We start from the raw sequence: 20,675 nt of genomic DNA, 5'->3' as shown, positions 1-20,675 counted from the left end.
GTGGAAATACCAGGACTTTCTTTTACTGCTTACATAAATACTCTAGATCCTCTGTGCCCACTCAGAAAGTTGAGGGAGAAAAACTGAAAAGGCCTTGAATTAATATCTCAGATGAAGGACAGTGCCACTAACAGTCTATGAAAATACACATTAAAAATATGTAATTTTAAATCCCTTTGGTTTGGTTTAAAAAAAGAAAAGTTTTATAATGATGCCTTTATTCTTTTATTTAAGGTACTTAAAAAATGTATATATTATGGCCAGATGCAGTGGCTCATGTCTGTAATCCCAGCACTTTGGAAGGCTGAGGCGGGTGATCGCTTGAGCTCAGGACTTTGGACCAGCCTGGGCAACATGGCGAAACCTCATCTCCACAAAAAACACAAAAATTAACTGGGCATGATGTTGCGTGCCTGTAATACCAGCTTCTCGTGAGGCTGAGGTAAGAGGATCACTTGAGCCCAGGAGGTGGAGGTTGCAGTGAACTGAGATTGGGCCACTATACTCCAGCCTGAGCCACAGAGCAAGATCTTGTCTCAAAAAAAAAAATTATATATATACACACACATACATTTATATATGTATATACACATTCATGTATATATATATATTATATATATATAAAAGTTTTTTTTTTTTTTGAGACAGGGCTCACTGCAGCCTTGACCTCCTGAGCTAAGGCAATCCTCCTGCCTCAGCCTCCTGAATAGTGGGACCATAGGTATGTGCCACCATGCCTGGCTAATTTTTTAAATTTTTTGTAGACATAGGGTTTCTATTTGTTGCCCAGGCTGATCTTGAACTCCTGGGCTCAAGTGATCCTCCCGCCTTGGCCTCCCAAAGTGCTGGATTACAGGCATGAGCCACCACACTTGTTCTTATTATTTATTTTTAATAGCAGATGATCATCTCTATTAAAAACAGAAGTGAGTGATACGATGTGTACAACAGTGCACATACTGTATCTTTACTGAGAGAATAGTGGAGAAATACCTTTGTTTGAGCCATTTCCTGAACAATAGAATGGGGTGGTTTGTAAACCAAAATTTGGTCTCTGCTTTGGTGAAGCTAAGAGTGCAGTTTTGATCTTAATATGCTAGTAGCCAACACAGCTGAAGGTGATGCAGCGTTTTTACCTCATTAGCAGTGTATTAGGCTTAGCTGGTAAGGCTTCACCAGCTTGCAGTGCCCAGGAAACTGACGTAATAAGCAGCAGGTCATGGGCAACACGCATGTCATCTTGGTCCAAGATACTTCCATCCTGCTGTGTCTCATATTTGTTGTAGAATGATTCACATAGAAAAACCATTTTGATTTTTCCTGTCTTTTAAAAACAATACTTCAGTTTGTCTTAATGCTTTCTGTAAAGTTGTATCTCCAATATGCCGGTTTAATTTTGTATGAAACTGGAATTTTAGATGAAAGGCTTTCTAATGCACAAAAGAACCTCAGCCCTTTCTCAGAAGCACAACAAACACACATATAAACAACAACAATAAAAGAGTTCCAATTAGGATTTTCAGAACACAAATACCCATTTAAATGTACCTAACATTTCTCTGCTAGAAGCCACTTTAAATTATTGTTCTTTTTAAAAGGAAAATCCAATATAGTTGAAAGCTTGTGCTTTATAAATATGAGATGCTTCCCTGCATTATCTGAAAGAGGGAGAAAAATCATGTCTTGCTTTTTGGGATTTAACCTGTTTTAGCTGATCACAAAATCTTTATTAATTGCATTTATTAGCTATATAGTACTCCAAGGTCTTTGAAATTTTTTGGTTGCAAAAATGTGATGAAAAAATTAAATTGTATATTATCCTGTAATTTTGCAAAAAGCACGTGATTGAGTTGTGCCCTGCCAATGACTTCTAGTAGGAGAGCAAGCAGTGGTCCTTCCTCACCGTTGAGAGTGGGGTCGGGGAGTTTCCGGCCGTTACAACAAGGCCTGCATTATGGGGACGGTGAGGGGAGTCTGGCCATAGAATAGGTTTAGGTGTGAGCTGCACTTTCTGCCTTGTTAAGTGTCCATTTTTCTGGATTTTACATTTGTGTTCCTATAGCTTCAGCTTCCCTTCTTTCCTTTACTTCCTGCTGTGGCCTTCATTCTCTTCACTTGGTGTTGATGAGTAATCTTACACAAGGCCATTTTCTATGGACATAGACTGAGGCAGTGATGGGATGGTGAAGCACCACGGATAGTAATCAGGGGGACCACGGACAATGGCAGGGAGCCAGGGTGTGTACTCTGGCTCTGCACTGACTGGCTTGGTGATTTGTAGAGTTCTTAGGGACTGACTCATGTGCCTGCAAAATTCATAGGTTGAAACCCTAATCCTCAATGTGACTGTATTTGGAGGGCGGGCCTTGAAGGAGATAATTAAGGTTAAATGAGGTCATAAGGGTGGGGCCCTAGTCCAGTATAACTGGTGTCATTTTAAGAAGAGGAAGAGACATCAGGCATAAGCATGCACAGAGAAAAGGCCACGTGTGAGGACACAGATAGGAGGCGGCCATCTGCAAGCCAAGGATAGAGGCCTCAGGAGAGATCTTGGACTTCTAGCTTCCAGAACTGTGAGAAAATAAATTTCTGTTGTTCAAGCCACCCTGTGTTATTTTCTTATGGCAGCAATAGCAATTGCTAAATACAGATATAGAAGAATAACAAAGTCTCTCTAGGCTTCCATTTCCCATCTTGAAGATGGGGCTGGAAATCGTTTCTACAATATAGAGTTGTATGAGAATAAACGACATAATGTAATCAATATAGTGCCTCAATTCATGCCTTCTCATAGATGGAGAATTTATGCCCACAAGCACAGGCTAGTGTCCATTTTCTAATAACTCAGCTTTTTGCTGAGTACTTAGCATTAAAACAAAACAACACAAATCATTTATACATGTTAAGTTTCAAGTTTCCCACTTCGTTTTGCCTGGCTGATGGCTCATAGAAGACACAAACTTATGGCACAGATGACTTCTTCTGGTTCCAACTTATGTTATCTCTTTTTCAAAAGTTAGTTACATTCTCCATATATTTTAGTGTTGTTTTATTGGCTAGAAAGACAAAACAAGGGGAATCTGGCAAATGTAAAAAAAAATGCTCAGCTGACCCAGCACATGGAATTGCATTTACTAATTTAGGCTATTTTATATAGTGGAACAACATATTTGCAAAATAATAATAGTACCTTGAGTTTACCTAGCATTTTTTTGGCCAAGAAACTGAAGGTGTTTTCAATCCATAACCTGATTTCATTTCTAATTTACACTGATCTAAGAGGTATCATGTATGCTTCTCTTCATGTGATAGCTAGGCAAATGAAGACACAAACATTTCTTCCTCATATACACAAGAGATGTGGATGGTAAAAGACTGAAATGGAGGGTCTCCTGGCTTCCTGAGTAGTATTCTACCAAATTGTTCCTGAAGTTATTAACCACATTTGACCCAATATCTGTTGACAGATAGAACAGCTGTGGGTAAACTGAACTTATCTTAAAGAAATGTGTATTATACATTACACAAGTGCGTTACAACTGCAACTGTCCAAGAGCCTGGTGAGTTTCTCATCCCCTCAACTAGACCATCAGTGACTTGGGAGCTCTATTCTACACAAGGCCACTTTCCTCCCTTTGGAGGAAAAGTATTCTGTTAGGTAGGGTAGGAAGCTGGGCTAAAAGGGATTAAGATTGTGTTCCAGTTACCTGTTGCTAACTAGCAAACCATACCAAAACTTGATGGCTTAAAACAACCATTATTTGATTATATCTGTCATTTTGTTCAAGCAGGGCTCAGCTGGGTGATTCTGCTATTCCATGTAGCATTGACTCTGGTCCCTCGCTGTTAGTCAGTCAATGGCTGCTCTGGTCTGGAGGATCCAATATGGCTTCACTCACCTTCCTGGCACCTTGACAAGGATGCCTGGAAGACTGAGCTCCCCACTGGGCCAGTCTGCCTCTCCATAGAGCCTTGGAGCCATTCCATGTGGTTTCTCCATTAGGGTACTCATATTTCTTACAGGGAAGCCCAAGGTTTCAAGAGGCCAAGGCCAAAGCTGTTAGTCATATTAAGCACTAGGTTTGGAAATGGCATAATATCACTCCCATATTCAAAATCACTCCCATACTTGATTGGTCCAAGCAGTTATAGGCAACTCACCTTTGAAAGTGGTGGATGCAGGGTGTGGAATAGACACATCTGTCCATGGAAGAACGATCAAAGAATTTGTGGTCATTTTTAATCTACCACATATGGTGTATACCTCTGTGGTTTGCTGAGGTTTTTGAAACCTTTTTTTTTTTTTTAAATACACCTAAGACTTCATTTTAAGTGCATCTTAGTTTTGCCAGAATTTGAAGCACTTTGGTAATGGCTTGCTCCATTTCTACATTATACAAACATACACACACATATATATGTTTTTCCACTAAGAAATGCCTCTATTCACGGGGCATTGTTTAGTTTCTTCTATCCTCATTCTGTCCTTTCAGTTCAATAAATTATCTATTTGGTTTTATTTTCTTCTTGCAAGGAATGATAAAACTTGAGGACTGTTTGTAAAAATGAATACAATTTGGTCTCTGTCATGGAGGAACTGAGTCTAGTGGGGTAGACCCTCATAGATATGGATAACTGGAGAACAAAAGTTTAAATAATAAACTTGAGAAAGGCATAGACACATGAGTGGAGGCTTGAGTCAGCAGAGGAAATCCGGGAACGTTGCAGAGAGGAAGTGGCACTGGGGCTAAGCCTTGAAGGAGACAGTGATCTCTACAGATGGGAGGGAGTGGAGTGGGGCTGGCATCCCGGAGGAGTGGCAGTGAGAGTCCATGCACCAGAGCAGATGGCATGCTCCACTCACAATGACTGGGTGCCTGGAACGTGGGGGCTGCGGTCGTTCAAGGGGCAGGGGTGGGGTGGTCGTGGGGGAGGTGAGGCTGAACAGATGAGTTGGGGACACGCGGACTTTCTCTGAATGCAGATTTGTTCTGAATGTTATCGCCATAGGAGGATTTGTGGCAGTGAGTGCCATCATCAAATTTCTGATTTTTGAATGCTGTTTCTAATAGCAGGTTTGGGATGGTTTGAAGGAGTAGTAGACAAAAGGCTGAAAAACCTGTTGGAGGGCAGTAGTCCAGGAGAGCTGAAACTGAGTGATAGAATGGAAAAGAAAGATTTTGAGAGGTGTGTTGGGGAAGGGAGGTTGGAGAAATAACTTTCTGATTGTCAAACACGTGTTCAGACATTCTGCTCATCCTTTATCTAATTTAATTTTCGCCAAAATACATTTTTCATATGCAGTAACTGAGGCTTTGAGACGTTTAAAAATCTCCTAGCTAGAAGTGAATAGGATTGAGATTCAGAGCCAAGCATGTTTGGCTACAAACTGTCTATGATTTCCCATGAAACCTCATTGCCTTACCCACTGAAAATAACTCCAGGCAGGAGGATTGCTGGAACCCAGGAGTTCGAGACTGCGGTGAGCTATGATGGTGCCAGATGTATTCCAGTCTGGGTGGCAGAGTGAGACCCTGTCTCTAAAAACAAAGACAGAAAGAAAGAAAAAAAAGAAAATAGCTACAGATTTCTTACTTGTGAGACTGGGTGGATGCTTGTGCCAGTAACAAAATTAAGAACTCAGTATTTTGCTTAAGGCTTTTAAAAATGTTTTGCTCCTGAGTTGTTTGTGTGCACGTGTGTGTGTGTGTCTGATATACTTCCAATGTGAATAGAGTTTTATGAACACTTAAAGTTTTTAGCTAGTGTCTATCAATTCTATCAACAGGAATGTAACAGATCAAAAAGTACTGTAAAACAGACAATTCATGTCAATTTTACTGTCCTTATTTTTTTGTGCATAAATTATTCTTGGCCTCATAACTGATTTTATTGCACATTAGAATCTTATAAACAAAGAGCCTATTGTACCACATATGGAACAGACCGAGACATCAAGGGAGGGCTGGGAAGGAATGGGGAGGAAAAGTAAAAATGAGTCAGAGAAACAATGTAGCAGTTCATGTGGGAACTTCCTCTGAATAGAGGGCATCCCTCCCCCACCTCAAAATAAGTCACCTTTCTCATTTTAAGAGCAAAAAGGCAAGAGAGACAGCAACCTATGTCTCTTAAGTTCTATTTCTGTCTAAACCCTGGAGGCCAGGGTGTGGGTGGCTCCAGGGCTCTGCTCTTGGGTCCCCAGGTGAATAGCCTGATGCAGACCAGTAGCCACATGGCCTTTGTGCCCAGGACTCATGGGCAGCGTGAATCTCACTTGCAAATTCAATCCTTGGTGCAGATCACCATGAGATATTGAAAATAATGGTGTTTGGCATTGGTACGGCGTCCAGTTGGTTGCATTTTCACAGGCTTTCAGAGCCCTTGAGAAGTCCTGGTGATGATATGGAAAGGATAAGGAAGGGGGAATCTGGCTTCTCCTTTTGGTTGCTGAGGCTCTGTGTTTGCAACAGAGCCTGGCATATACGAGGTGCTCAATAAATATTTACTAAATGCATGATTGCTTGAATGCCATGTGCCAGCTTGTTAAGTGCTTGCCAGCTGATATTTCACTTAATCTTCATAAAAAATGATGAAACCTAGTTCCCCATTACACAGATGAAGAAAACAAGGTCTAGAGAAATAATTTGCCCAAGGACGTGCACATTGTATGTAATAGAGCTTGGATTCAAAAAACCTTTGACCGTTTGAGTGAACTGCAAATGTTCTTTATCACAATATTGTTTGGGTATAAATAAACACACTTCACACATGCAAAATAGAAGTTCTCCCAGTTTTTGAAAATGTGAGAACTCTTAAGAACTCCCTGGACCGAGCACATAATTAATAGGTGTTCAGTAAGTGTTGAATAAATGAATGATAGCTTATTCTCTCTATTCTAATACTTCGTAGTGGAGAAAAACGTGGAGGACTTGAAGGCTTTTAGCTTTAAGTAAAAATGCTATTTTCAAGACAAGTTTCTTAATACAGGCAGGTTGACAAAAATGCCAAGCCAGTCAATGATAGCTGGTTCATGCCCTCTGTCCTATGCCAGTTTGGAAATATTTGGTGGAAACACAATATTGGAAATATTGTGGTAACTTTTCCCATCTGGTTAACAGTCTTCACTTCCCTCTTGTCGCCAGGAAGGAACGTGAGCTGGGAGATGAGGTTGTGAAATTTCCAGTTTTGCAGGTATGGTCAGATAAGTGGCCAAACTTTAGCTTCTTTCCCGTCATTCTCTCCACTTAACTCTTTGGTATTATTTATAAAATTAACCTTTTTTTTTCTTTCTGGCCCCTCTTCACCCCCTGTCTTCCTTCAGTACATTCCTTCTTTAGTATCCGGTTTCGGGAAGATTTTCCCTTTAATGCTTCCCAACTTTTTTTAAAATCCCATTTCAAAGCCCTATCTTTTGTGAAAAATAACCAGGTATCTCTCATCCTTCCTTTCTTTGGATTTACTTTGGTTGTACTTGCCGACCCCCTAAGGAAATGACCATGGGACTGTAACAAAGCGAACAAAACCTCGGCTTCGTCTTCTTCTTCGTCTAAGCAGCTCCTGTACACTGAAGGAGCTGAGATGAGGTGGTGAAAGGTGGAGGGAGAGAGGAAAGGAGAGAGAGACTGAGGAGAGTGGGTTATCAAGACCAAAAGAAGATGATCATTTCCCAAGTGGAACCTGCCTTGGAATAGACTCATCTCTTATGCTCTTGTCCTAAATTGAAATCTTAGTCCGTTTGTGTTTTGCATGGATGGGGAGGTGTGGGACATGCTATATTTGGCAGTTTTCTGGCAGATAGGGTTTCCTGTTTCACTGTGTTTTAAAATAAAACTAAATATACAAATGTATTCTCCAGGGTATTGGGCTGTTTTAGGCTGTGCACTCTTGGTGGGCAAGGCCTGTGCCGTGGCTACTTAATAGTTCCATGCTGGATGAAGTTAAGCAATGGCTCATTTGTCAGGTATCTCAGCAGTAAAATTTCCAGATAAACGCAATCTACTCCAGTAAATGCTAAAACTCCTTAAAAAAAAATCACCTTGATAGAAATCATCTTAAAATATTCTCTCAACTTCCTTTTCTCTGCAGGTAGAAAACATTGCACAGAATGTAACTCTTTCTTGGTATCTCGCTCATCATTGTGAGGGTAAATATTGTACCTTTATTGTGTGATGGTGTCATTAGGGTTTGTTAATATGTGTGGAACTCGTTGTCCCTCAACATGAGCCATCCCAAGACTACTATGTACTTTGTGTTCTTCTAAAGTTTGTCAGGGTTCTCTCTTCTGCACTGCTCCCACTGTGTCAGTCCCCAGAGCCTCTTGCCACCTCACCTCTTCTCATATTTTACGTCAAATAACTTGCTGTGACTGAGGAATCAGATCGCACAGATTATCAAGGTGAACGTTAAGCAAGAACAAATAGGCCCTGAATGCAGACCAGATGACCCCTTCCACAAGTTACCTCTTTAACTTGTGTGTGGACTTTCTGATACGTATTTTGGCTTCTCAGAAGTGTGTCTGACTGAGGGTCCATGCTGTATTCTGGTTAGTTAAGGTTTCAAGATAAATGAGCTGTCATTCTGTGACTCATCGAGAACTGTTTTAAGCAGCTACACAGCCTTGGAGAATAAAGGATGTCTAATCATCTCCAGTTTCCTGTCCTGGTTGACGTCATTGTCACCGTCATCATCTTCAACTCCATCGCATTATTAAGTACCCCAAAGTGCGTAAGTTGCTAGACAAAATATGTTCCATAGACACAACCCTTGGTGTCTAGGAGTCTGCCTTCTTTAAATAGGTAGCACCAGAATGGGTCTAAGGCAGACTTAGGTATTGATTGCCCTGTGGTAGGTAATAGAGAGCATCCGCTAGTAATTTGAAAGTACAAATGCAATATCCCAATTGCTGAGAGCCTGCTGTGTGTAACAGGAGCCCACAGTGTGTAACTGGGTGCTGAGACTACACAGGGAAATATTACCCAGTCCCTGCCCTTTAGGAGCTTGATCCAATGACAGAAATGTGTATGAAGCACTTAGCCCAGTGTGGAGGTGGGGAGTCCCTGAACAAAGTCAGAGTTATTAGCTGGGTGAAGGGGAGGAGGGGCCTTTCTGTGGAGAGGGTGGAGCCTGAGCAGGAAGCAGGAAGCTTCCTGTGGGGGGGGGTAGGAACCAGTGCAGGTCCCTGCCGCAAGGATTGAGTGGGTGACAGTGGAAAGGAACATGGGTTCTCAGATGTTACTGGGGGGCTTGGAGGGTAGGGCAGAGGGACACAGGGCGATGGAGTTAGACTTCTGTGTTAGGCGGCCCCTGGAAAGAAGAGAGGGCAAGAAGGGCAGTGAGGAGGATGGATTTGGGCTTGAACTAGGGCTGTGGTCTTATCTAAATTCTGGGAGCTGGATTTGAGAAATGTGTGTGAAATAAAATTTAGAAAGCTTGCAGAGGATGTAGGAGATGGGGAGAGGGGACAGTTAAGCCTGACCCTCAGCCTGGTGCGCAGGGTGGTGTTGCCAATTGGGGGTCAAGAGGGAGAGGAAGATGAAGGATTCAGGTTTGGATATGCAGCTTTGACCTGTCTGTGGAGATGCTCCAGAAGCAGTGGGGGGTCCAGACGAGGCTCAGTGTGATCTCCAACATGGGCAGTGGTGGGCCTACTGATTTGCTCTGTGAAAGTTGGGGAGAGCAGCTGAGATTTCTGGGAATAGATTAGGCAGGAAGGAGGAGAGGTTCTTCCTATTCAGGCAAATTGAATCTGAAAAAAAGAGAGCAAAGAAAGATGTCTGGCACCCCAAGGGCAGGTACTCTGTGACGTCCTTTGAGAAGGGGGCGGGGCTCCTGCCTGAGGCAGGGTCAGGGCGGCCCCAAGGCTGTGGGTAGCTGCAGCCTGGCTGCGGAGAGGCACCTCTGCTGCAGTCAGGGGCTTGGATCCGCCCTGCTGATTGGCCTGGGTTTTGCTCTTGGCACTCAGTGGCAAGTGTCCAGACCTCCACTGAGCTGCCACGCACAGCGAGAAGGGCGGGAGAAGGGGAACTGGTCTTTCCATACAGTGTCTTCTGGCTTTGAGACAAAAGAAAAAGAACAGCTTATTGCACACTTCATGACACAGAGAGGCAGCTATTGATCAGCTGAGAAACATTACAGACAGACAGACAGGAAAGGAGGAAGGAAGCAGGAAGATGATCAAATAGTTTGTTCAGCTTGAAGCCGCATTTTTACAAACACAAAGAGCCCAGAAGAAGAGAAAGTTACTTTTGTGTGGGTCCTTAATTAGGAAGTTCACGCTGGCTACCGGCTATCTTAGGAACTACTCTCCATCGTTTGAAGCGCTCTCTCCATCAGAGATGGGTCAGGGTGATGACTTAAATGAGCGAGAAAGGAGTAAATTGGTTCCAAGTTTAAGGTTTTCTTAATTAGAAGGCCTGAGAGAAGATGAGTGAGGACAAATCCGAGTTTCCCTGCGTGTGGCTGGCCATCGCAGCATCACAGCATTGGCCGGCTGCTGCTTAGCTTTATTTTACTTGTGATTTTTCTTTGTTATGCACCGAACAGATTCCCCTCTCTGGTATTCAGTGGGGAGCATATAGCCGGAGGATAGCAATTAGCTATAGCTAGGCCAGCTCCTCTTTGCACAGCTCAAGATGACGTGTACAATTACTTTGGCACCTCACCAGCTCTTTCAGACCTTTTCTGTGCATGATGGGAAGACAGGTCCATTCTCTGAGAGTCCCTCACTCCCTCCGCCTCCCAAATTCCCCCTTACCTGGATGAAATCCTGATGTAAATGGACCTTGCCTGCAAATAGAACCGAAGGGACTTGTTATGTCATCAGGCCTGGCAGAGCTCATTGGCAGAGAAGTTAAGAGTTTTATTTTAGACCCAGAGACCGGGCTGTGCAGATCCAGCTGGAATAGGTCTCTTCTGGCTCAGCCTCAGCTGCTGGCCCTCCTGCTGTGGTTACTGGGGCTCCAGAGGATGGAATGTCAGGAGGATCATGCTGCACAGTGAGCAGGACAACCTGAGGGTCAGATCAAATGCACTCCAAAGGAAGTCTCAGGCTAGGGTAATACAGCCAAGGTGCTGCCTCTACAATCAGGGGAGGTTTCAACCTTCTGAGAGGAAAAGCCCTAATGCAGCACATGATGGTATAGATTTGATCCAGGAAGGCAGAGTAAACAAACTATTTAAAGACATGAGTCTTGGCTGGGCGCGGTGGCTCACGCTTGTAATCCCAGCACTTTGGGAGGCCGAGACGGGCAGATCACGAGATCAGGAGATTGAGACCATCCTGGCTAACATGGTGAAACGCCGTCTCTACTGAAAATACAAAAAATTAGCTGGGCGTGGTGGCGGGTGCCTGTAGTCCCAGCTACTCGGGAGGCTGAGGCAGGGGAGTGGTGTGAACCCGGGAGGCAGAGCTTGCAGTGAGCCGAGATCGCGCCACTGCACTCCAGCCTGGGTGACAGAGCGAGACTTGTCAAACAAACAAACAAACAAACATGTGTCTTAGCTTTTGTGGTTAGGATCCACTGAGCAACCAAGAAAGGATATCTGCAGAACTGAAAAATCTGGACACATGGTCTGGCAAGCTTTTTTTCTGATTTAGTTATAAAAAGTCACATCTGGTTGTGCCTTTAAGGAATTTTTTTAAAAATAAAATTTTGTTACCAAGTATAGAATGTATCACCAGTCTATAATATGACAATAGAATGCAAATATAATTTTTAGATATTTCAACTCACGACCGCCTAAGAAAATTCATATGTTCCTCACGCTTTGGGGCCAAGTTATAGATGGGTGAACAACATCGTGCCTGGAAATCTGCTCGCATAAAAGAGCAGCGAGACCTATAAGGTTTTCCTGTCTTCACATTTGTAGACTAGCCCTGGGTGGATTTCACAATAATACAGTGCAGGAATCCTTGCCACTTCCTCTGCTTGTCTCTTGTCTGCTGTCACACTAAGCAGCTAAAGTTTCTGTTGCTTTAATATCACCATCATTATTATTGACTTGGTACTTAGGGCTCAAATTTTCTTCTTTTTGGTTGCCTCAGTGTACAGCCAGGCACAGCACAAAACTGGAGTGTGGGCAGGTAGTTTTGGGTCCCTTCTGGAGCTGTTTTGGGAGCCTCTGCGATAGGAGAATACCTTCGAAGCTCCCACAGAGCAGCAGGGAATGAGGGGTGGGCTCCACCCGCCTCTGGAAGCCAGTCGGCTCTCCTCCCGGTGTTTTCTGTTCTGCTGTCGACTGGGCCTGGCCCCTGATGGCACACATTGAAACGCAAATGACAGCAGTAATTGGCTGAGAGATAAACCACGATGAGTGAGTGAGCAGTGCGGCGGGGAGTTAAGTGGCTAAGTGACAATTACTGCTCTGCAGCCTCCGGGATCAGGAGCGGCCGCGCCGTTTGTTCTCGGTTTTAAAGGAGCAATAGCACATTAATTGAAGGAGGGCTTCTCGGTTAACATGCCTCACCCGACTTCTCATCTGATGCTGCTTTGAGGAGTAGGAGTAGGTGGCCTGGAGAAGGATTGCCTCGTTGATGATCTTCCCCCAACCCCACTCCCCCTTTTTGGATTAGAATTTTGGAAACCCATGTCCTTGATTCTGGTAGAATGATAGTTGGTTTACCTTGAAGATTTTGTAAAAGTTTCCTTGCAGGAGGAAGGCACCTGTTGACGCTCATTCGCAAGGTTTCAGTGTCTGCATCGGGGAAAAGCAAGGATTTAAATTAAGTCTGAGTTCCCATCTTTCCCTCCAGACAGTTCATTAACCCTCTGAGATATATATATATATATCTTATATATATATATCAAGTTTTTATCTCAAAAATTATCTATAAGCTAGATAGAGCAACGGACAACAGAGATGATACCCCACTGCTTTTTGGAGTGTATAGTCTCGTTTGAAGATAGGAAATAAATAGAACTATGGCCTACTGTTTTACCTGCCCAGAGTGGGGATCCTTAGTAAGGAGAATCGTGGGGTCCTTGGAGAGGAGAAGGTTGCAGTCCTTGAAGAGAGGAAGGTTGCTAGCCTGGGTCTGCCCTGCTTTCTTTGAAAGGCCCTGTTCTGGGCATAAACAGCCATTAAGATGATTAGTTTGGGCTTGATAAGTAGACTAAACAAACCCTTGAACTAGTTGGGAGCCCTTTCTCTCCTGTAATCTGCCTTTCTACTGCATTCAAACTAATTTCTCAGGGTCTGAATACCTTACAAGTACTGTCTAATGGGTGTATTGTTTTTGTTTGTGTGGTTTCCTTCAGTCTCAGCAGCTTGGTCCTTGGTCCTGTTTTTTTTTGTTTTTGTTTTGTTTTGTTTTTTTAAACTGATCATCCTCTCTAGTTGAAAGGGTTCTAACCAGCCTCTTGCCTTGTGCAAGGAATTAGTCATTTCAGGAACAGGAACTTGTCTGCTTTGGGACAGATTTCTACCCAGAGGCTTAAACCTACATAAAATAGTGAAAATGATTTAAAGAAAAGGTAGACCCTAACTGGTGGCAGGTAGGAGAAGCTCAGCCCCTCTCTTACCTTATCTTGGAAGGCTTTAGGAAAAAAATCTTGCCTGTCAGCTAAAGCCAGCTTTGCTGCGAGCAAGGAGAATGGAATAGGAAAAAGCAGTTGTACCTGATTGTGTAAAATAGTGTATGTAGGGCTTTTTGCTATGCAGACGTCATGAAATCACCAGACAGAGATGGAGATGCTGGCTTGTCCTAATTAGAGAAAGCCCTCTGTCCAATTTCTTTCTCTGTCTTTTTGTTGTTGTTGTAGTTTTGGTTTTGGTTTTGAGACAGAATCTCACTCTGTTGCCCAGGCTGGAGTGCAGTGGCGCAACCTTGGCTCACTGCAACCTCCGCCTCCTGGATTCAAGCGATTCTCCTGCCTCAGCCTTCCAAGTAGCTGAAATTACATGCGCTTGCCACCATGCCTGGCTAATTTTTGTATTTAAGTAGAGACGGGGTTTCACCATGTTTGCCAGGCTGGTCTCAAACTTGCAACCTTAAGTTATCTGCCAGTGTCAGCCTCCCAAAGTGCTGGGATTATAGGCGTGAGCCACCATGCCTGGCCTGTCCAATTTCTGAAGAAAGCCTAGATAAGAATTTGTGGAAGCATGTAGTAGTAGCCACAGACTCTCCACGAAGATGAATAAGTTATTCTTTAAATGAAGCTTTTCTAGGCAGCTTTAGCTTTGTGGTAAGAGTTAGACCGTCTAGGTTTGCATTCTGACTCTGCCACCCACTGGCAAGTTGACCTTGAGAACATTGTTTGATCTTCTCAACTGTCAAATGAGATAGCAATATAACCTAGTACAGGATTGTTCTGAGAAGTAAATGAGCTACTGTAGCACTTCAGCTGTAGGTAAGCACTTAAAACAGTGCCTGGAACCTACTAAGTGCTGATTAAATGTTAGCTGTTGCTATTATTGCTGTGTTGTTATTGTCATTCCTGTTGTGTGCCTCATATCTTTAGTATGAATCACAAAGATAACAACAACATTCTAACATTCCATGAAGACCACACAGGTCCTGGGCAGCCCTAGAATCACTCCCGCTAGAGTTCATTTCGCTGTTTCATTTTTAGATATTCCACACTGGAAAACAGAGCTACACAGAAGCATTCTGTAGAATGTCCATTGAAAGATTAACACCACCACCACCGTAAAAACACACCGCAAATTATTTGGGTGTAAACCTGGTTCATCAGTCTTAAAACGGCAAAAGTAAATCCAGAAGGTTGGTGTTAATTTCTTGGGGGATATTGTCCAGCTATTATGTCATCAAAGATGCATTGGATTTGGAGAAATAAATTTTCTAATACCTTAAATCATTTTAATTCACATACAGTAAAATGTACTCTTTTTGGTGTACATTTCTGTGAATTTTGGCAAATGCCTGGATTAACCACTGCCACATAGGGTAGGGTGCGGTGGCTTAACGTCTGGAATCCCAGCACTTTGGGAGGCGAAGGCAGCAGGATGGCTTGAGGCCAGGAGTTCAAGACCACTGCCACAATCAAGATGTGGAACAGTTCTGTTACCCCACCCTCAAAGAACATTTCCTCGTGCTACCCCTTTGTAGTCAAACAATCCCCTGTACCTCCAGTCCCCAGTAACCACTGACCTGCTCTCCATCCCTATGGTTCTGTTTTTTCCGGAATGTCATGTGAATATTATCATAGAATAGGTAGCCTTTCGAATCTGGCTTCTTCACTTAGCATTGTGCATTTGAGATTCATTCATGCTGTTATATATATCAGTAAAAAGCTTATTTTAAATACTCATAAATCATTGAATTCTGGAGCTAGATGAAATCTGAAAGATCAGAGCCAAACATTCTCATTTCCCAGGTGAAGAAACAGAGACATCCTAGGGTGAAGTGACTTGCCCAAGGTCATGAAACTAACGAAAGAAAGAGCATGAACTTGGAATTCCAACTATGAGTTCAGACAGTGTCTGTTACATCATGCTGGGATTAAGGAGAATGTGTAACTGATTGTCAAGGGGGGGTTTCCATTCTTTTTCTTATTATTATTGGTCAAAATCTGATCAAGCAAACTAAGCCTTGCCTTACTTATAATAACAATTTTGGAAGGATTATATTTTTAGGACGTGCGATTTCTTTAGAAAATATATGGATTAGTGTCTTGGTAACACATTTCTTCCTGAGGCACATCCGTATCTTTGCTGGTGTCAGTCATAGGTATGATATGATAATAGAGCTTCACCTGAAGGCCTGTCATTTATTTTGTGTTTACAATAATTTCTTTTCAAAAACAAATTCGTGGGAGTATTTTGAGTATTACTATCTTCCTTGTCATTGATGTTTTAAATACCAGCATGTTTCTAGGTGGCTTATTCTAGAGCACTCAACCAGTGGATTCAATAAAGAGCAATTGGTTCCACAGTTCATTTCTTCAATGATGATTTGTAGAAATTCCACACTGAAAGCACCGAACAGTGGGAGATACAATTAAGACACTGGTTTTACTCAGCTTACATCTGATGACTGGGTATTATGAAATAGTACACAGAAAACTCGAAATTAGTTCTTTTGAGTACTCTTAGAGTCTTGCCAAGCACTATGATAAGGCACATTCACGTTCCTCAAGAAGCTTTTAAATACCAAAGGAGGTACCAGTGAAGAGCTCCTGGCAATGCGTTTTCTTGGTGAGAACCAGTTGGGATATGGTTTGTCAGTGCATAAATCACCTCAGAATTGTGTACACTGCAGAGACAGGGTCAGAGCTGTACTATAGGTAGTTCCTCTGATAGTACCACATAGAATAGGACAAAGACTAGAAGCTGGAACATGACTTTGCTAGTCTGGGCAGAAGTGAGGAAGGCCCAAACCGTGGAGCAGTGGGAATGGAAAGGAAGAGGTGTTTTGGACATAGAGATAACTGTTGAGGTAAGAAGGAGAATCATTCAAAGGATAAGACTACACCTTGATGACTTTTTGAACAGCCCTGTCATGATGGAGAAATTGGGGTTTGTCTGAGAGAAGGGCATAGAGGAGAGAGGAGGGAAAGCGTTCTCCCTCTTAGACCAGTCAGTTTTCCTTCCTCCCTTCCTTTCTTCCTTTTCTTTCTTTCCCTCCCTCCCGTCCTCCCTCCCTTCCTTCCTCCCATCACACTTTTTTGCCCAGGCTGGAGTGCAGTGGTGAGATCGTAGCTCACCGTAACCTCGAACTCCTGGGCTCAAATGATCCTCCCTGTGTAGCTGGGACTACAGGTGTGCACCGCTATGCTCGGCTAATTTTTAAAATTTTTTTTGGAGTTGAGGTCTCATGATGTCGCCCAAGCTGGTCTCAAGCTCCTGGTCTCAAACGATCCTCCTGCCTCAGCTTGGCCAATTTTGTTTTCATGTGCTTATGTGTGAACCTGTTAACAAGTATTTACGCTTGATTGTAACTCATTTTCAGAAGGCTAAATTTAATCTCATTTTCCTGAAGTAGAGAATTCTGTTTTTCATCATAAAGAGTTGGTTGTATAGTTATGATTAAACAATTATTTTTGTCCCCTTCCTCCACCTATGGCATGATTCAGTGCTTAAAAAGAGGCAGTGTGAGTAGTGAAGGAGACCCAGGATGAAATATAGATGATAAATTATCACCCTGAGTAGTACACACCCTCATTAGGAGCTGAAAGAACATATATTAAGACAACTTTAAAGTGAAGTTATGTGCCTAAGACACTTTAAAAAAATAAATATGAGTTTTAAACCCAGCGTTGATTGAAATGTAGAACAACATCTTCACTTACACTTTGGTGATGTTTCTGTAAATGGGTACAATATATCCAGGGAAGAATTTCACAATAATTAAAAAGAGGTAAAACTTTATTGTTTGTAGCCTAGAAACCACAGGAAATTGCAAATCACTGTGAAGAATAAAGTTTCTCATGGTAGCATTATTTCCAATGAAATCGAAACAGTGCAAATTCCCAAATAACAGAATGTCAAGGCAAATATTGCCTAATAAGACATTTTATTTGTCTTTAGAATGGGATGGTATGACAGGGATGAGTCTATGAAGTCATATTCATTGAGAGGATGTATAAGATGGCATGGACCCTCTGATTACCAGTAAAAGAGAACATCTCTAGTAAAAGAGTCACACAAAAAATAGAAAATTTCAATTCTGAGTAAGGATTGGTAAGAGGGTGTTTTGTATTTTCCTTTTTGAGATGGAGTCTCACTCTGTTGCCCAGGCTGGAGTGCAATGGCATGATCTCAGCTCACTGTAACCTCCACCTCCCAGGTTCAAGAGATCCTCCTGCCTCAGTCCCCCAGTAGCTGGCGTTACAGGCACACACCACTATGCCCGGCTAATTTTTGTATTTTTAGTAGAGACGGGGTTTTGCCATGTTAGCCAGGCTGGTCTCGAACTCCTGATCTCAGGTGATCCACCCACCTCGCCCTCCCAATGTGTTGGGATTACAGGCGTGAGCCACCGTGCCTGGCCTATTTTCATTCTTTTTTCAAAGTGAGCAATAGGGACGTAGCTTAAAAGAAAGAAAATTTCTTTTTAAAATCTCTCTTTTTTTTCTCTACTCCTATGACAGTTTAGAAACAAAGAAAATTTCTAGTGTAATGGTTTAATGTTCATGGTCCCCTTCCCCTCTTTTCTCTCCTTCTCCCCACCCCACCTTTAAGTGGTTCAGGTTACATTTAGGTTTACTCTATATTATGAGAGAGAGTAGGAGGATGAATGTTAGGTAACATGGGGTACCTTAAAATGGCGCCGTACCTTAAGATGGGGCCGGTTCCCGGTTCTTTTCCCCTCCTTGACTGGGCACTGTCTGAACCCGCCAAAGGAGGGCCAGTCAGAAAGAAGCATCTCCCGCCTTCCCTTGGGCACGCCAGCAGCCCTCTCTCTTCTCTTCCTTCTTCTTGCGTGGTGCCGCTCCATACCTCCATTAAAGATCTCTTGACCGCGACCGGTGTAGTTTGGTCTCCGCCTGGCCCCTTTCAATGAATTCACCATATTCGTGAGGGTCTGAACACTGGTACTTTAGTTCTGATTCTGCCATACCTGTAAGATCTTGAACCAATCACAAAATAATTGATATTTTAAATGCCTTTTTTTTCCCTTAAAGAATGATTGAAATTTCTTCATCCTCTCTGTTCTTACATTGATACTGAGAAGATCGTTGGAATAAAGCATGTAAAACCACTTGAAGCATTTGGACGACCGGACAGTGTATTTATAACTCTATTGTGGGACAAAAGAAAACAAAAGAAATGGATACTTGGCCGGGCACGGTGGCTCACGCTTGTAATCCCAGCACTTTGGGAGGCGGAGGCGGGCGGATCACGAGGTCAGGAGATCGAGACCACTGTGAAACCCCGTCTCTACTAAAAATACAAAAAAAAAATTAGCCGGGCGTGGTGGCAGGCGCCTGTAGTCCCGGCTACTCCGAGAGGCTGAGGTAGGAGAATGGCGTGAGCCCGGGAGGCGGAGCTTGCAGTGAGCCGAGATTGCGCCACTGCACTCCAGCCTGGGCGACAGAGCCAGACTCCGACTCAAAAAAAAAAAAAAAAAAGAAATGGATACTGGAGATGACCTGTTTGAGTCCAAGCATGTGTGCTTATCAAAGTGAGATTGAAGGAAGAGAAGTTTCAGGGGACGCCGATGGGGCAGGGTCTTACCCAGACACATTTGTGAAGTAGCGCCTATGTGTGGATGGCGGAGGGTCAGATCAGCTATTCCCGCCTTAGAGCAACTTTGGACACATCACTGAAGCTTTTAATGTTTTATGTATGTGTACAGAGAAATGCTTTTAAATTGGAAAACAAACATTTGACGAGGGCCTGTAAGAGCCATTTCTTAGATTAGAAAAGACTTGTGCTGAATACAAGAAAAGAAAACATCACGGTGAAATGGAAAGTTTAGATGAGTTTTAGTTAGAGCCAAAATTTTCTTCACTAAAGTAAATTTAGACCAGTAGTAGTTAAAGGGGAAAGCATAAATTTTCCACTGGCAAAAATGATAGAGGCCAAGAAGAAATCTGTAGGACAAATGGCCACAGATATAAAATAATTAAAGAACGACAGTTTTCAGTGCAACTGGAGCTACGGTCTCTGAGAAAATGTGACTAATGAAGGCAGCAGCTACACTCAATAGGTAGGATTTTGGGTGTCTTATTCTTTATTTTGAAACTGTATTTATTATACATGAACATTGAAAGGTACCCGTGGGTTAAGCATGCTCTTGTGTGAGAGACAAGAAAAGCAATTAGAAGTATTTTCAGAATTCTTTTCATGCCCGTGTGTTTGCCTGTTTTGGCCAAGCAGCTCTGGAAACAGCTGCTCTGACCCTTCTAAGAGGTTTGCATAAGGACGCAGAGAGTGGATGTTCGTAGCGAGTGGGAGGAACCAGTGCAGGTATCTCTCGTTTGTTTTCCTTTTCCTGAGTCAAATGGGGCAAAGTAGAGAACCTTTTAGCTTCTATACATGTGCACAGTGTGATTCAGGTAACCAGGGGCGGGGAATGGAGTAATTCCCCCCTCGGGTTTTATGAGGGTGCCCTGGGGCCTGGGCTCTGTCCCCTGGGAAACGGATCCAAACTGAGGTGTCCTTTGAAGTTACTGGCTGCTCCACTTAGACCAGCTCTATGACTGCAAAGCAAGATGAGTAACTGGTCCCAAATGTTTAACTACCCATTACCTGTTTGTTAAGAGCTTGGGAAGAAATACGTAAGGAAAACACAAAAACAGATGAGACAACAGCCATTTAGACCTTATTTGTTTTTTCGTGCTGTGGCTGGTATGTAAACAAACCCTTGATTTTGTGAACTCTGTTCACATCCTGCTAACAGCTTCACTGTGGTCTGGGGGCAGATACTGCGATGCCAGAAGCATCAGGGGGATATTCAGGGGAGCATTTCCAAATTATCACCAAATGATAGCAACAGCAGCCACAACAAGGACTATAACCCAATGTAAACTGTATAGCTATCCTCCCCTACCGCCCCCCGCCCCATGTTTTTAAGGTTACATTGGACTAGGGTGATGCATTGTAGGGGAAAAAAAGGTAGTATTTTAAATATTAGACCTTTGTATTTTTCCCATCGTTTGATAAAACCTTGAACACAATGTGTTCAAGTCATTCGTTAGTCCTCAAAGGAGGTTAAAGGATTCTCTTTCTTTGGAAAATTAAGTTTTGTTTCTGGGGCCCAAAAATAGTTG

At 42.9% G+C, this 20,675-nt stretch overlaps 1 protein-coding gene and 1 long non-coding RNA gene across 4 annotated transcripts in view; one reads left to right on the top strand and one right to left on the bottom strand.

Annotated features, from left to right (window-relative positions):
- The window catches only part of MAML3 (mastermind like transcriptional coactivator 3), a 441,377-nt gene that overhangs the window by 49,378 nt on the left and 371,324 nt on the right, over positions 1 to 20,675 (top strand). The window lies entirely within an intron of this gene.
- Positions 1,398 to 19,444, bottom strand: LOC134736495 (uncharacterized). The gene is made up of 3 exons (XR_010120551.1): positions 12,622 to 19,444; positions 10,754 to 10,785; positions 1,398 to 10,050 (listed from the first exon to the last, which is right to left on the bottom strand). It is a non-coding gene; the product is annotated as an uncharacterized lncRNA (long non-coding RNA).

Source organism: Symphalangus syndactylus, chromosome 4 (assembly GCF_028878055.3).
Source record: "Symphalangus syndactylus isolate Jambi chromosome 4, NHGRI_mSymSyn1-v2.1_pri, whole genome shotgun sequence".
NCBI lineage: Eukaryota > Metazoa > Chordata > Mammalia > Primates > Hylobatidae > Symphalangus > Symphalangus syndactylus.
This window is presented reverse-complemented; position numbering and strand designations above follow the sequence as displayed.